The sequence below is a fragment of the Macaca thibetana genome, chromosome 4, assembly GCF_024542745.1.
Source record: "Macaca thibetana thibetana isolate TM-01 chromosome 4, ASM2454274v1, whole genome shotgun sequence".
In the NCBI taxonomy this organism is placed as follows: Eukaryota; Metazoa; Chordata; class Mammalia; order Primates; family Cercopithecidae; genus Macaca; species Macaca thibetana.
In genome coordinates, this window is record NC_065581.1 from 109,167,836 (window position 1) to 109,185,364 (window position 17,529).

Sequence of the window (17,529 nt, forward strand, 5' to 3'; positions counted from 1 at the left end):
CTACAGGTGAATGATCTCATTCTTCTCACAACTGCCCCCCGAATGCACATGGGCACTTCTCCATTTTACAAATGGGGGCACGAAGACCCAGAGAGGCCGAGTTCTTTGGTTCAGTTAATATTTATCTGCACATCTCCTACATGCCAAGCACCAAGGTAGGTGCTGAGTATATAAAGGAGAAACAGACAAACGGTCTGTCCTCAGTGAGCTCACAATCTAACAGGGAGGAGAGAAGCAGATTCAGGCATTTTAATCCAAACTCAGTTTTCTTTTCTTTTTTTCTTTTTTTTTTTTGAGCAAATTCTTCTAGATCTTGAATCAGAACTAGAACTACGTTGTTCAAAGTGCAGCTTTTAACGTATTAAAAGGTCATGAGATTCATTTAGTGGGTCTTGATTATCATTAAAAATATATATATATGTACGTATGTATTTGTTGTTGTTGTTGTTGTTTGAGACAGAGTCTGCTCTGTTGGCCAGGCCACACCACGCCCGGCTAATTTTTGTGTGTTTAGTAGAAATGGGGTTTCACCATGTTGGCCAGGCTGGTCTCAAACTCCTGACCTCAAGTGATTCGCCCACCTTGGCCTCCCAAAGTGCTGGGATTACAGGCGTGAGCCACCGCGCCCGGCCTGATTAGCATTAAAAATATATAAATGAACAAACAAAGCAGAACAGAATAGCATAGACTAGAAAATAGTGTGTATATAGTAAAGGTAAGGAAACTCACAAGGGCATATGTCTATGTATCTCTATCAATCACATAAACCTCTGTGTGTACTGGTTTGCGATGTAAACTATATTTCCTTTTCTAGGCCATGGTGGAAAAAAGTGTGAAAGCTCTTGAGTTATAGAATAAAGTGACCAGTGCTTTATTAGAGGCTCATACAAAATGGTGAGGGCCAAGAGGAGCAAGTGTCTGCCTAGGGACTAACTCCTGACCTCAAGTGATGTGCCCGCCTTGGCCTCCCAAAGTGCTCAGATTACAGGCGTGAGCCACTGTGCCTGGAGTGAACTGGTACAATTTTGGTTTGTCACCAAGAGAAGTCTTTTAAAGGTGAGATGCCCAAATCGAATGCCCAGAGATAGGAAGAGCTGGAGAAGGAGTGTTAGGCAGTTCTAGGGATGAGAGAGGAAAACAGAGTCAGGGCTCCTTTCTCTTATAGCCTGGGACAGGGGATGGGCACCTGTCAGGCCATGACATCAGTTCTGTATTTGCATGAGAGCCCCAGACTCAAGAAGATGGACCCCCAATTCTAGCCCTAATTGCTAGAACTGTGGGAGCTGATGGAAGTCTACAAACACTGGTTAGCTCTGGACGGAACTTCCTACCATCCCACTGCCAAAAGAGTACAGGAGAGCATCAGAGTCCAGAAGGCCAGGAGGTTAAGGAGTCAGACTCAGGACCCTTAAAACTTTTTTTTTTTTTTTTGAGACAGAGTCTCTCTCTGTTGCCCAGGCTGGAGTGGCATGATCTCGGCTCACTGCAACCTCCACTTCCCAGACTCAAGCAATTCTCCTACCTCAGCCTCCTGAGTAGCTGGGATTACAGGCATCTGCCACCGCACCTGGCTAATTTTTGTAGTTTTTTAGTAGAGACGGGGTTTCACCATCTTGGCCAGGCTGGTCTTGAACTCCTGACCTTGTGGTCCACCCGCCGCGGCCTCCCAAAACGCTGGGATTACAGGCATGAGCCACCGCACCCAGCACCTTCATACTATCTTAATCCCCAGAACGGAGGCTCCTTTGGGATGGCAGTTTACTGTGATCTCCCTTATCAGGATATAGTTATTAAATTTTCTGTTACTTTAATAAAACTTCCTTCAGACATCTTCTGGGTACCATGTTGGTAAGTTGAAGATTCAGGGCAATCCACTAGACTGTCACGTGGACATATTATCTCAGGTTTCTGAGTACGGATATGAGGCAAGAGAAAAAAGGTCCACCCACAGAGTAACCTGTGGCACTCATTCATACTGTAAGGCTCTCTGACGTGCAGTATGCAATGACGTGGCCATGAGAGGCAGCTCAGGGGCAGTCATATTTTGGTGTCTTGGTTATTGAATATTTATCTGTTAACAAGCAGTAATATGAGACGACATCAAGATAAATTATCTTATCTACGATTTCATCCATATTTTCCCCATACAGGATTATGATGATGACAAGAACTGGATACTATACAAAATAATCAACCCCAGAAACATATAGAAAAGTAACAACCAGATATTTATGTTTTATGTTTCTTCACCCATCATATGTGTCAGACAGTACAAATATCAGGGACTTTAACAAGTTCTCCTTCACTGTAGGTTATGGCTAAGGAGAGAACACAAGTGTATGTTGAAATAGACAGAATAATTAGGCCGGGCGCGGTGGCTCACACCTGTAATCCCAGCACTTTGGGAGGCCGAGGAGGGCAGATCACAAGGTCAGGAGATGGAGATCATCCTGACCAACATGGTGAAACCCCGTCTCTACTAAAATACAAAAAATTAGCCGGGCATGGTGGTGTGTGCCTGTAGCCCCAGCTACTCAGGAGGCTGAGGCAGGGGAATTGCTTGAACCTAGGAGGCAGAGGTTTCAGTGAGCCGAGATCATGCCACTGCACTCCAGCCTGGGCAACAGAGCAAGAATGGAGTGGAGTAGTTCAATAATGGCTCACTGCAGCCTCTATCTCCTGGGTTCCAGTGATCCTCCTACCTCAGCCTCCAGAGTAGTTGGGACTACAAGGCATGTGCCACCATGCCTGGCTATTTTGTGTAATTTTTTGTAGAGACGGGGTTTTGCCATGTTTCCCGGGCTGGCCTGAAACTCCTGGGCTCAGGCGATCCACCTACCTTGGCCTCCCGAAGTGTTAGGGTTACATGTGTGAGCCACGGCACCTGGCCAGGGCATGATCTTTTATTTTATTTAGAAACAAATATAATAGTTCATGTGAAACTGCTCATGAACCAAAAGGTATCCTGTAAGTATTCACCATTTTCATTATTATCAATGCTAATAAATTATTTTCAAGTAAAATACTAAAAGTAACACACCTGTAACCCTAGCATTTTGGGAGGCCGAGGTCAGAGGATTGCTTGAGTCCAGGAGTTTGAGACCAACCTGGGCAACACAGCAAGACTCCATCTCTATTATTTTTACAAAAAAATAAAAAATTAAAATAAAAAGTAAATGAAATTGTATTCAATGTTTCCTGATTATGTGGTTTTGCACACATCTAAATTCCAAACCAAGGGCTCAGGTTTAACTAACACGTTCAAGGATTAACATTCATGATAAGGCAGAGAGTTTAATCACAATTGTTCTTCATAACAGAAGGGTAAGTGGACTCTGGTTACTAAGTAGTCCTATTGTCTTCATCTGATGGATGAAATAAGAGGAGCAGAGAAGCTAATGAAATGCCCAGGGGCACACAGTAGCAGAACCAGAGCAGAAAATCAGATACCCTGGCCACTAGAGCCCCTGCTTTTTCTTCTAATCTCGTTCACAGTTTGGGTTGTTGGTTTGCTTTTTCTTACAAAGTCAGAAGCTGGGCCGGGCGTGGTGGCTCACGCCTGTAACCCTAGCACTTTGGGAGGCCGAGGCGGGTGTATCACCTGAGGCCAGGAGGTCGAGACCAGCCTAGCCAACACAGTGAAACCCCATCTCTACAAAAATTAGGCATGGTGGCAGGCACCTATAATCCCAGCTACTCAGGAGTCTGAGGCAGGAGAATCGCTTGAACCCGGGATGCGGAGGTTGTACTGAGCTGAGATCGTGCCACTGCACTCCAGCCTGGGAGAGACAGCCAGACTCCATCTCAAATAAATAAACACATAAATAAATAAATAAATAAATAAATAAATAAATAAATAAATAAAATAGGCCCTGTGCGGTGGCTCACACCTGTAATCCCAGCACTTCGGGAGGCCAAGGCAGGCCGGATCACCTGAGGTCGGGAGTTTGAGACCAGCCTGACCAACATGGAGAAATCCGGTCTCTACTAAAAATACAAAATTAGCCGGACGTGGTGGCGCATACCTCTAATCACAGCTACTCAGGAGGCTGAGGCCTCAGAATCGCTTGAACTCAGGAGGCAGAGGTTGCGGTGAGCCGAGATCGCTCCATTGCACTCCAGCCTGGGCAACAAGAGCGAAACTCTGTCTCAAAAATAAATATATAAATAAACAAAAATAAAAAGTTTCATATCCAAAATGCACAAGTTTTTCAGCTTTGGTTCTTACATTTAGGTTTTAATGACGTTCAGAGCAACTCAAAATGTCCTTTTCCAGCAGGATTAGTCAAGATAAACCCCAGGTAAATTCTACCAAATGGCAAAGCAGAGCCAGCAGTGCCATTCACTGCAGAATACCTGAGTCTGGGCTCCCGGCCAGCACCGGCGAAGGCCCCTACTGTACCTTCTGGCTTCACTCCAGAGGCAAGAAAAGAAAGCACGCCACAGAGCACACAAGCCAGGGTTATGCGATCCCAGCTCTCCAGAGTCTAACTTCACTCCTTCTGTAGATGAATTTAAAACGTTGCCCTTTTCTGTTTATTTGCACAGAGGGCCGTTTAACATAGGAGCACAAAGAGTGGGGGAACACTACAGCCATGTGGACTAGAATGATTTCCAATCACAATAAACACTCCCAAAGAGGGAGGAAGATGGTACGCAATATATTTCCTCTCTAACATTCTTCAAAATAAATGCACAGCCTTGGAGGAGGCAACCTGACATGTTTCCACTAGACGAATGTGTGCGGAGAAAAACAGATCTTTGTACACTACCTGCACTGTGCCCAGGCCCCATTCCAGACCACAGTTTGGCAACTGGATCCCAAGGGGCTGAGTATCTGGAGATTGTCTACAATGCAGTTCGTCTGGGCTGCTCCGAAATCAACAAGGCTTCATTCCTTTCCGTTAGCTCTCAGCAGAGTAACATCCAGAGCCTTCTGCATCCTCCAGGCTGAGTCTCGGGCCGCTGAGAACTGCTGTGATGGTTCGGAAACCCCAGTCACAGTGGGCCACAGCCAAGAGCCAGCCAAACCTAAATTCTGGGCTGTCACATTTTGGAGTTGTTCCCCCTGAAGCATGTGAGCAAAATCCACAAAAATTTTGAAGCAACATATGATTGTTGTGAAAGAATATCAGGGATCCTATTTTCTTCATCCACTTCTGTGAATCCATTCCTTCTAATGGCCGAGTCCACATGTCATTCTGCATTACTCACTTTGAACAAGACACAGAAACACCAAGCATCGTGGCATGGGGCACACTACATACTAGGAAGCCTTAAAACATCACCACCAACAAAAACGCTTGATTCGGCCACTGTTATCAGAAGAGGGTAGAAGACACCAGGTACAGTGGCTCATGCCTGTAATCCCAGCACTTTGAGGCCAAGGCAGGCAGATCACCTGAGGTCAGGAGTTCAAGACCAGCCTGGTCAACATGGCGAAACTCCATTTCTACTAAAAAATTAGTCATGGCGCATGCCTGTAGTCCCATGTATTCAGGAGGTTGAGACACTAGAATTGCTTGAACCTGGAAGTCAGAGGTTGCTGTCAGCTAGGAGCGCATCACTTTACTACAACCTGGGCAACAGAGCGAGAGTTCGTCCTTTATGGCCAGGCACGGTGGCTCAAGCCTGTAATCCCAGCACTTTGGGAGGCCAAGGCGGGCGGATCACCTGAGGTCAGGAGTTCAAGACCAGCCTGGCCAACATGGTAAAAACCCGTCTCTACTAAAAATACAAAAATTAGCCAGGAGTGGTGGTGGGCTCCTATAATCCCAGCTACTTGGGAGGCTGAGGCAGAAGAATTGCTAGAACCCGGGAGATGGAGGTTACAGTGAGCCAAGATCATACCACTGCACTCTAGTGTGGAAGACAGAGTAAGACTCCACCTTTTTTTTTTTTTTAAGTCTTTTAGAAGGAGAAAAACTTCTCTCATTTTTTAAAGACGTCCTTTACTCCTACTCAACACACACCTAACACTAATGACCTGACCATAGAAGGTTTCTATCAGATGATTAATCCTCGCAAGGCTATCAAATTCCCATCCTAAACATCTTTACTTATTACTCAAAGCAGCAGTCCATGAACTTGTTAAGCTGAAGGATAAAACGGACATATAGGGTGCGGGTGACCTATTGTTATTATTAGTGCTGTCCCCTAGAGTTGTGCAGTGCACAACCTGTGAGACCACATGCAGCAGCCCTGATAATACTTATTATACCAGTATATACTTTTCACTCATGTATTTATAAAGCATGTATATTATAAAAGCAACATGCATATTCTGTTTCCTGTAAAGATCAGTTCTTTTGTGTGTCCGTGTAAATCTTATTGGTCACCCAATGCTTATTTACTAAGTGTCATTATTCTAAATGAACGTCAGTCAGTTATGTTTAGTGTCCAATTGCTAGGATCTCTTTTCCTTTTCCTCTTTGAATATAAATATACTTGAAAATCATACTTAGTTTCACTTGAGGCATCAGTGACCTTTTTTTTTTCTTTTGAGACAGGTCTCACTGTCGCCCAGGTTGGAGGACAGTGGCATGATCATGGCTCACTGAAGCCTCAACTTCTTGGGCTCAGATGATCCTCCTATCTCAACCTCCCGAGTAGCTAGAACTACAAGTACACATCGCCACACCCAGCTGACTTTTTTATTTTTTTTTGGTATTTTTTCTAGAGACAGGGTTTCGCCATGTTGCCCAGAGTGGTCTCAAACTCCTTGGCTTCAAGCAATCCTCCCACCTTGACCTCCCAAAATGTTGGGATTACAAGCATGAGCCGCCACACCTGGCCAACAATGATCTTTGATTTCACCAAAAATTGGGGCCGGATTCTAATACTGCCTTAAACATTTTACTTTTATTTTATTTTATTTTGTTTTATTTTTGAGACAGAGTCTCACTTGCTTGACCAGGCTGGAGTGCAGTGGCCCCATCTCAGCTCACTGCAACCTCCACTTCCTGGGTTCAAGCGATTCTCGTGCTTCAACCTCCTGAGTGGCTGGGACTACACGTGCGTGCCACCACGCCTGGCTAATTTTTGTATTTTTAGTAGAGATGGGGTTTCGCCATGATGGCCAGGCTGGTCTCGAACTCCTGACCTCAAGTGATCTGCCTGCCTCAGCCTCCCAAAGTGCTGGGCTGACAGGCCTGAGCCACCGCGCCCGGCCAAATTCTGCCTTATAAATGTCTCTCTGAAGTCTCTATTCTCTTGGGCCTTCTCATATCTCCTTTGAGCCATTATATTAGTTTCTTAACTGTTGTTACAACTTCTAGTCTCTAGCAAAACAATCTGTCCCATTATAGCCAGAATTACTTCCTAAAACACGGATAAGTTTAGGTCCCTCCTCTGTTTTAGAAACTTTAATGAATATATATTGCCTAGGAGATAAAGTCCAAACAAATCACCATGGTAGACGACCCGTTTATAGTCCACTCAGCTCGTCAGTCTGAGCTAACTTGACTTCCAGCACTAATCGGTATCCACTCAGGTATCCATTCAAGAAAAATCTATTGGGCCCTTGTAAAAACACAATGGAACGGAGGAATTACTGGAAAAAGTCAGTAAGACCCATTCCTAGATATCAGGGTGCAAACAAACGGGAGATACAGACACATAAATATGTCATGAAAATTTACCATGGTGAGTGCAAATTGGCCTCAATCTGGCATACCAGCCTTATAGCCAGTAAATTGCCACTCACCCCTTTTTCTTGTATTCCAACAATGGTAAACTTTTTGTTATCCAAAACTGTACCATGTTCTTAGACACCCGCACATGTTTACTTCCTCTCTAGTGCTTAGAATGCCCTTCCCTATGTTACTGTCTGGCGTTCTCTTGGCACATGAGTGGGTTAAGAACCCAATGGCAAAGCGGTAAAGGTCAGCAAGAGGGAAGTCAGACCCTGGAGCAACAGGCCCGAGCCACACCGCATATAAAGCAGCCAGCCTTTGCATGCTGATGAAGCCCCATCTCAGCCCCCTGCACCTGTCCTCTTTCCCAGTGTGGGGGAAGATGGTCTCTGTGTGGCTGAGTTTAGCCAAGACCCCAGAAAACTGTGGTCTCAACAGAGGAGGTGGTAGATGGCAAAGTGGGCACAGGACGGTGGCACTCTATGTATAACATGACTTCTTTGGGGTGCCTTGCACAGCAAAAGATCCCCTGCAGCTAAATCCAGTATCTCTTGCTTCTTTAGGGCTTGGTAACTGAGTATTGGGGCTCTGTAAAAGTGGTTTCTAGAATTATTTAATTTTGCTTGGGATCAATATGTTAAGGCCACTGGTGTAAATACCAAAGAAGAAATGAGGAATTCCTATTTGAAATGAAGTACAAATGACTTTCCTCCTTCTCTTCGTTTTATCCTTCCATCCTTCCTTTCTTTTGAAACAGGGACAAACTGACTTGTATGACTGGTAGATGTCATTTTTGTATATATCTGAACACATTAAACAATCCATTTAAAAAATCCATTTCAACAAAGTGAAATTAACTTTAGAGTTACCAGCAAGAGGGTAAGATGTGGAAGCTGCCCTCAAGAAATTCGTAACTAGAGGTTACATTTTAGCTAGTTAGTCCCACCATCTCCCTCAAAGTAAGATATTCCAACCTATAGATATTTATTAGGGAGAAATGTAAATAAATAACTCAATGATTTAAGTAAATAGATCATAAGTCCACAACTCCCTCTAGGCTAAAACTGGTGACTTTCTCAAGAAAAAATGACTTAGCGAAAGCCGAAACAACAGAGAAGTAGACTAGAGTGTGTATGTCTGCAGATTCATTTCTGTATGTGAATGTTCACCAAGAGAGGTGGATGAGCATGGATATAGACGCTTGTCACTGCTGTGGCCACATCCAGGTGAGCCAAGAGGCTGCAGAGCAGGTGGAAACTGCTGATGCTCGCCCTGGCCAAAGATGATGTTGGGGTGGGTCTGTTGTCTTCCCCCACACCTGGGATCCACTGGCTCACCCACTCTGTGACTGGGGCTCCCAGGAGGCCCAGTCCCCTTCTTCCTGGAGCCCCTGCTGGTCCCTACACTAAGCTTCCCAGCACACACATCCCCATCCCGGAGATGGCCTGCTGTGATGACAGGACCAGCTCTAGAAAGCGGGGCTTGTTCCACATCCTTCTTACACTAACTCCATCTTTTCCCTGGGAGATGCTCTCAGGCTCTGCAGTTCTGTCAGGTTTTGTGTCTTGAAGTCTTCAAACTTCTTCAGGCAAAAACCTCATGAAATCAGCGCTGGGGGATGTTATCTTCATTTCACAAAAGAGAAAGCTGAGATGCAGGGCAGCTCACCAAAAAGATATTTAGTCAGTAAAAGCCATTCCAGTAAGTTATGAGAAAAACCAAAGATATGCCATGAAAGTGTGAGGAAAGCACATTCCAGAGTGGTGGTTTCCCCCTCTGCAAAAGGCAAAATCCGAAACAAAATGTGCTTCCTGACTCTTTTCCTGCGTAAAATAAACAGCACCACTTTTGAAATCATTATGTAAAATCAACTTCAAAGAAACAAGAAACACAGCCTAATAAAGGGCGGCAGGGGGAGTTTCAGAAGTACCATTCTCCCATATCCAACCCCCACCGCTTTTCCAACTGAATGCAATTTTTGCCCAGAGAGCAACTTTGTCTGCAGAGACTACCCTATACTTGGGAAGGAAGAATGTAAGTAACAAGGTGCAAGCATCAGCATAAGTTTCAACTTCAAAAGGAATATAATCACCGTTTCGGTAAACTCGCCCCTTCCAGATAAACAACTGTGTTCCCAGGTTGAAGATGAGTCATGTCCCATCCCCAGAGTCCTCCAAACCACACATTCCTCTTCCTGTCCCTGGCAGTCATTTGCATACATCCCTAACCTAAACCAGGGCCGCTTATAAAAGGGCTTGTGTTGAACTTTCTTCTATTTAATTCCAGTGCTTTCTTCCAGCTACCCAATCTGTATGTAATTAAAATCGTATTGCAGCAAATGTTGAATGGTATGAAAAGTTTTACCATATGTATACAATTGACTAGTTGTAGAATTTGGCATGTCTGCAATGATCCCATTAACGAGGAGCGAGCCTGGCTTATTTTGGAGTGTATGTTATATGCTTTGGATAGGTTCTGTTTTTAACTTGTACTAACGCTGTCTGTGATGTTTAACCCTTTGTCAGCGGTCACCAAGAAGTGTTCCTGCATTTCAACAATGAGGACCACTGTACCCTAATCAAAACCTCAGTTCAAAAACTATTTGTCTAGTGGAGGAAGTTTCCTTTGAAAAATTTCCATTTTCTAAACCAAAATTAGCCTGCTCTGTCTTAACAAAGGCTGAGCAGATACCATCAGAGCCTCTGGGATCAAGCTGAACCAAATGGAGAAAATACAGATGCAATCATCACTTCCAAATACTGAGACCCAGGATGCTCCTTGAAGCTTGAAAGAAATGATTTTAGGGCAAAAAGAGGAAGTACTGTACTACTGCGGATAATAAAAATGTGAAACTTATGTCCCAAGAGGTAGCAGATAAAATATAAATAAATTCAAGAAGGAGTTAGCAAAGGTCATGCTGACAGATCTACCTTTGAGGAACATTCCTGACATTCTGTGACTGACACAAGGGAGGGAAAACATCTTTCCGTCTCATCACCCTCCCCACCACACCCACCTTTCCCACACAACAATTGAAAAAACTGGGGCCTTTGTCAGAGGAAGAACACAAGGTCAGATAAGCCTTTGGTCTGACTCTCTGGGTCAAGACTTGATATAATTTGTAGATAACGGAGCTGACCAGTTGCAATTTTGCTTTAAAGACATTCTTCAGTAACGACTGCAGAATGAGTTGAAGTCTTTCTCAACATGTGCCATGAAGAAACATATGTTCTTAATCTGTGGGTTTAAAATTGTTTTAGAATTACATCAATGAGACATGTCCTCAAAAGAAAAAGCAGGCCACCAACCCGAAACACGGGAGTATAAGAGCAGTGTAGGATAATACTTCTTTCTAGCTTAATGTCTTACAACAAATCTGTTGTAAAAGTTCTTTAAAAAGGAACGTTCATCTGGAGCTTAAAAATATGCATATAGGAGCTTTGGCAGAGGGTATTAGTTTCTCACTAGAGGCAGGAGCCCCGCTAAGCTGATCTGAGGATAGAGTGAAGGCAAAGGTACCTAGCACCTCCAGGAAAGGGAGGTGGAGAAAGAAATGCCCTCATTTCATTCATCAGATCAAGTTCTCAAATCAGAATTCAAATCCTCAGTTCTCAGTGCTGAATGTTAAGCCACAGAATGTTAAGATTAGAAAACCACCAAATGAACCTAAACAATTCATCCCTTAAAAAGGAGATGGATATTGTGACCAAAATTTCTTCTTTAAAGTTGGGTACCTGGGTCAGGTATGGTGGCTCATGCCTGTAATCCCAGCACTTTGGGAGGTTGAGGCAGGCGGATCACTTGAGGTCAGGAGTTTGAAACCAGCCTGGTCAACATGGTGAAACCCCAACCCTACTAAAAATACCAAAATTAAAGGGGAAAAAAAATTAGCCTGGTGTGGCAGCACATGTCTGTGATCCTAGCTACTTGGGAGGCTAAGGCAGGAGAATGGCTTGTAACCAGGAGGCGGAGGTTGCAGTGAGTCAAGATCATCCCACTGTACTTCAGCCTGGGTAACAGAGCGAGACCCTGTCTCAAAAAAAAAAAAAAGAGGAATTGCTCTGAGACCAGTCTAGACGGTGCTGCCTCCATCACCACGCATGGCTTAACTGACACAGAAACACAAGATGCTTTCACCTAAACAAGGCCTCTGTGTTACCCGGACAGAGTGTTCACAATGTTCGAATCCCCCATTTTCTTAGCCCTGGAAAACTGTTAAATCCTATCAGTGCAGGAAATTGAAAAATTTGCTTCTCAGGAGATGGTTAGCCTGAGAACTGATAAGTGGTGGGGTGAGGGGAATCTGCCTGGAGCTAGGAGGATGAGGCTGGTCCTTGTGTTTCCATAATCCTATTAAGTAGCTCCTAGCCGAACTTAATCTGGTCCTGAAGTGGATGGCTGGAAGATAATAGCTCTTGGACTTTAAGTGTCACTTAACTATATAGGTAAAACTCTAATCTCTGCGCTCAAGGGCCCATCAGTGTAATCAAACTGAGGACTCTCAGAGGAACCTGCTTCCCTGGCAGCCTGGGGTTGTAGCAAACGGTAGTTACAAAGTGCTCCTTGGAGATAGGTGCCTTATTTGGGTGGAAGCAATTTACTCTGTTCACTAGAAACTCATCCTGTCTAGACAACAGGGTTGGTGTCAAGTGTTGGAGTAAAGAGGAAATCCTCCATAACTTGCCTGCCAAGGTAAAGACTCAGGTTCACCCTTGGAACAACTGTAATCAATCTCAAGACGTCCTCTGGGTAACAAAGGATGCTAAGACAGCTGCTGCTTCATTAGCCAGGAACACTAAATAGAAACCATCGTGAGCGGAACACCCATTGGCTGACTGCAGCTCAGCCCCTGCTGTGGATGGCCAATTTAGATGAATAAATGTGCTTTTGTCTAGTTGTTCCATCAATTACTAACAGAGGGATGTTAAAATCGCCACTGTGATGGTGGATTTGTCTATTACTCCTGTAAATTCTGTCAATCTTTTGTTTTCTTTCCTTTTTTTTTTTTGTTTTTTTGAGACAGGCTCTCATTCTGTTGCCCAGGCTGGAGTGCAGTGGCACAGTCATAGCTCACTACAATCTCAACCTCTGGGCTCAAGAGATCCTCCTGCCCCAGCCTTCTGAATAGCTGGGACTACCGGAGCGTGTTGCCACATCCAGCTAGTTTTCAGTTTTTTGTAGCAACAGGGTCTCACTATGTTGTCCAGGCTGATCTTAAACTCCTAGCCTTAAGCGATCCTCCTACCTTCGCTTCTCAAAGTGTCGGGATTATAGATGTGAACCATGGTGCCTGGCCTGTCAATATTTCTTCAGGTATTTTAAGCTCTATTGCTGGACATATACAGTTTTATGACTTACATGTTCCTGGAGAATTGTCCCTTTTACCTCTGGTAATATCATCCTGAAGTCTATTTTATTATATATTAATATGGCCATTCCAGCTCTCTAAAGCATACTGTTTCTGTGACATAGTCCATCTTTTTTCTTTCAACTTATCTGTATTTATATTTAAAGGCAGCATATAGTTGGGCTTTTATTTCTGCAGCTAACAATTTATATCTTTAAATTGGACCATTTGGTCAATTTATATTTAATGTTAACTACTGATGTGATTGCATTTAAGTCTGCTGCTCAAATTTATTTTTAGTTTGTCCCGTATGTTTTTTAAATTCTTCTGCTCCTTTCTTACCTTCTTCTGGATTAATTAAACATTATTTAGAATTCCATTCTTATTTCTCTATTGCCTTTTAGCTGTGCCTCTGCATTTTTTTAGAAGAGTTAATATGATATTTATTTATTTATTGGAGATGGAGCTTTGCTCTTGTCACCCAGGCTGGAGTGCAATGGCGTGATCTCAGCTCACTGCAACCTCCGCATCCCAGGTTCAAGCAATTCTCCTACCTTCAGCCTCCCAAGTAGCTGGGATTACAGGTGTGTACCACCACACCCGGCTAATTTTTGTATTATTAGTAGACATGGGGTTTCACCATGTTGATCAAGCTGGTCTTGAACTCCTGACTTCAGGTGATCCACTCACCTCGGCCTCTCAAAGTGCTGAGATTACAAGCATGAGCCACCTCACCTGACCCTAATATGATTTTTAAAAGGACAAAAACAAATATCCTAATACCATCTGACTCAGGATATCAAATCAATGTATTAAATGATGTAATTGGTTATCTAGAAGAGCTGAGAATTCTCCCACCGTCACTCCTACCAAGTCCTTAAAAATAGGGAAAAGCAATTCTTCTAGCCCTTCTATGATTCTACACAGGAAAAGAATTTAGAGGTTTTTCTTTAAGTAATCTTTATAAAAATCGAACTCCCTGGACCTTCACAACTTGCATCCTAAACACTCAGATTTTGGCACTTCTGTTATGTTTCCTCATGGTTCTTCCATGAATTTCCTCCGTACTCATGCAGGATTGCAATGCATTCTCTGAAAATACTCTCCAAAATCAAGTGTCAGGCCTGAAGAGAACTAAACAAGTCTACGGCTTGCAAGGAGCGCCCTCTTGAGGGAGCCTTTATACAAATGTTGAAATCTGCTTTGTCTGAACTCACGGTTCCAGCATCAGGGGGTAATAAAATCAGTCAATACAGGAGATACACTGGCTAAATTACGGATGTAAATATCTTCTTATTAGAAGCGAGTTCTAACTCCTGAAAGTCAAGATAATCTCTAGCAGAATAAAAGCAAAAGCAAAAACAAAAAACAAAACACAGTACCTCACTAAATGTCTTCCTTAAATACAAAGTAATACAAAGCTACAAATACACTAACAATCAGAAAGACAATATGACTCCAGCATTCCGGTGCTTCTGTTCGTTTTAGATATTGTTCCTTATCTTGAACACGGAAAGGTAAGCTTTCTCCAGAGACACAGCTGGTGGGTGTGGATGTGTCACACAGTGGTCAAGAGAAAGACTCCTGATCAGAGGCACCAGAGCTTAGAGACTGATTCTGACACTTCGCAGTTTGCGTGAACTTGGGGAAGGTTTTTGTTTGTTTGAGAGTGCCGTGGCACAATCACAGCCCACTGCAGCCTTGCCCCCTGGGCTCAAGTGATCCTCCCACCTCAGCCTCCCAAGTAGCTGGGACCACAGGCATATACCACTACACCAGGCTAATTTTGCAATTTTTTGGTATGGAGATGGAGGTTTCTGCCACATTGCCCAGACTGGTCTTGAACTCCTGGGCTCCAGTGATTCACCTGCCTAAGCCTCCCAAAGTGCCGGGATTACAGGTAGAAGCCCCAACTTCCCCAGCCTTGGGGAAGTTTTTTAATCCCTTTAAGTTTAAGCCATGTGCAAAATTAGGGTGATAAGAGAATCTACTTCAGAGGGTTGTGAAGATAATTAAGTAATAAAATGCACATAGAGCCTTGAGCACAGGATCCAGTGCAGAGGGAGCCTTTGTGGGTGCCGATGCTACTGATACTATCCATGATTATAAGACTCTAATGGGGCCAGGGACGGTGGCTCACGCTTGTAATTCCAGCTCTTTGGGAGGCCAAGCCGGCAGATCAAGAGATCAGCCTGGCCAACATGGTGAACCCTTTTCTATCAAGAACACAAAAAGGCCGGGCGCGGTGGCTCAAGCCTGTAATCCCAGCACTTTGGGAGGCCGAGACGGGCGGATCACGAGGTCAGGAGATCGAGACCATCCTGGCTAACACAGTGAAACCCCGTCTCTACTAAAAAATACAAAAAAACTAGCTGGGCGAGGTGGCGGGCGCCTGTAGTCCCAGCTACTCAGGAGGCTGAGGCAGGAGAATGACGTAAACCCAGGAGGCGGAGCTTGCAGTGAGCTGAGATCCGGCCATTGCACTCCAGCCTGGGCGACAGAGCAAGACTCCGTCTCAAAAAAAAAAAAAAAAAAAAAAAGAACACAAAAAGTAGCTGGGCATGGGGTCGCGCACCTGTAATCCCAGCTACTCGGGAGGCTGAGGCAGGAGAATCGCTAGAACCTGGGAGGCGGAGGTTGCAGTGAGCCAAGATTGCGCCACTGCATTCCAGCCTGGGCAACAGAGCAAGACTCTGTCTTGAAAAAAAAAAGGACTCTAATGAGCAGGACACCACCCAAAAAAAAAAAAAAAAAATCACTAAATCTGCTTTTTGTGTCCCTGATTATTATACTCTTTCAACTTTAGTTTAGAAAAAAAAATACATTTTTTTCTGATTTTTTTTAAACCATCATTCAGGGCATTGTCTGCTCACTTAAAACAACAGCAGATTTAAGGTGTTGTGCATATGATACTTGAACGAGCACAGTCAGTTCAGAGGATGAGCTGATTAAGTCACTTGCCCGATTTTCATGGTTCAACCAAAGCTACCGGCACAGTTCCCACGGCCACTCTCTGCCCTAAGCTATGGTGAGGCTGCCTCTCTGACTTGTTGCTGGAAATGTGGAAGGACCACATTCTGTTGAGATTGGTGATCTTGTTCCAAACTTCCCCTAACTACCAGCCTCGCAGCAGAACAGAAGTCATGCTTACTCCTTTGAACCTGCAGCCCCCGAGGTAATGCTGTCCCCGAGGTAATGCTGTTGCAAACCTCTTTGGTCAGCTCTGAGTCATCTATTTGTTTTTGTTTGTTTACTTGTTGGGCTTAGGTCTCCACCTCTGGCCAGAACACTGAAATGGCAAACAAAGCTGGGAAACTGGCAGGAAAGTCTGCAAGACTTGAACAATATTGGAGAAACGCGAAGGAACAAGAGGCAGAGAGGTGACGACCTCATTTTCCAACAGATGCAATGGTGCTGTTAGGAAAACACCCAAAAGGAAGCACCCACATGGGAGGATGGAGATGATGACAAGACCAGAGAGAGTCTTGGAAGCTCAAACACCACCGTGCAGTCAGGAGTTGTCTGGAAGTCCCAGCAGGGCATGGCAGAAATAACTTTGCCCAGCACCCTGTGCAATTGGGCAGGGCAGGCCCAGGGACAGCTCAGGGCCACCACTGATGCTTCTTCCCCAAGTGTGAGCTGGGGAACATCAGGTCACATGTAGCTGTAGGACAAACCCCAAGCATCCTCCCATAGCCTCAATTTTATTTAAAAATTCCTAGGAGGTGCAGTGGGAGAGTTAAGTAGTTTGATAGAGTACAAATCATGACTTGTATATGAAAACAAATCTATATGCAGGAATAAAGGGTAAAGTTCACACATAGTTTTATGGCCACACAGGAGTTTGTGATAAAACAAGCTATTTCATGCTTTTGGCAAATCTCTGCTCTGCCCCTGGCCCGGAGGACAGGGGATTTATTTTTCTCCTTTGCCAGTAAGAGTAACTGGGTGAGGGCCGGGTGCAGTGGCTCACGCCCAGTGACTCACGCCCGTAATCCCAACACTTTGAGAAGTCAAGGTGGGAGGATCACTTGAGGCCAGGAGTTCGAGAGTAGCTGGGCAACATAGGGAGACCCTGTATCTACAAAAAATTTTAAAATTTTAAAATTTAGCCAGGCATGGTGGCACGCACCTGTGGTCCTAGCTGCCATAAGCTCAGGAAAAGAAAAAGAAAGAGAAGAGAAGAGGAAAAGAAAAAGTACCTGGGTGGGGAAAAAGTCAGAACTGCTGCTCGAAAACATCAGCAAGCCCCCCATCTTAGATGTGTGGTTTTGTGAAACCTCTTTGAGGCTTACCTATTGACCACTCCAAGTGCTTCTGTAACCCGAACGCAGTTCAACTGATTAACCATTCCAGGTGTAACATTAACCGTGTTACAGTGATGCAGAACCAGAATTGCCCGGGCATGGGCAAAGGGAAAAGCTTTAACCCCCTGACTTCCCACCACAAGCCTGGCAGACCCGCTGCCATGGCATCACCTGGGACTGGTTAGAAAGTCCACAAAGGCTCGCGCCACCCCCGATCGGGGAACAGACTTGAGCACTGTTT

At 44.5% G+C, this 17,529-nt stretch overlaps 1 protein-coding gene across 2 annotated transcripts in view; it reads right to left on the reverse strand.

Annotated features, from left to right (window-relative positions):
* The window catches only part of SCAF8 (SR-related CTD associated factor 8), a 227,983-nt gene that overhangs the window by 20,242 nt on the left and 190,212 nt on the right, over nt 1-17,529 (reverse strand). The gene's annotated exons all lie outside the window — the stretch shown is intronic.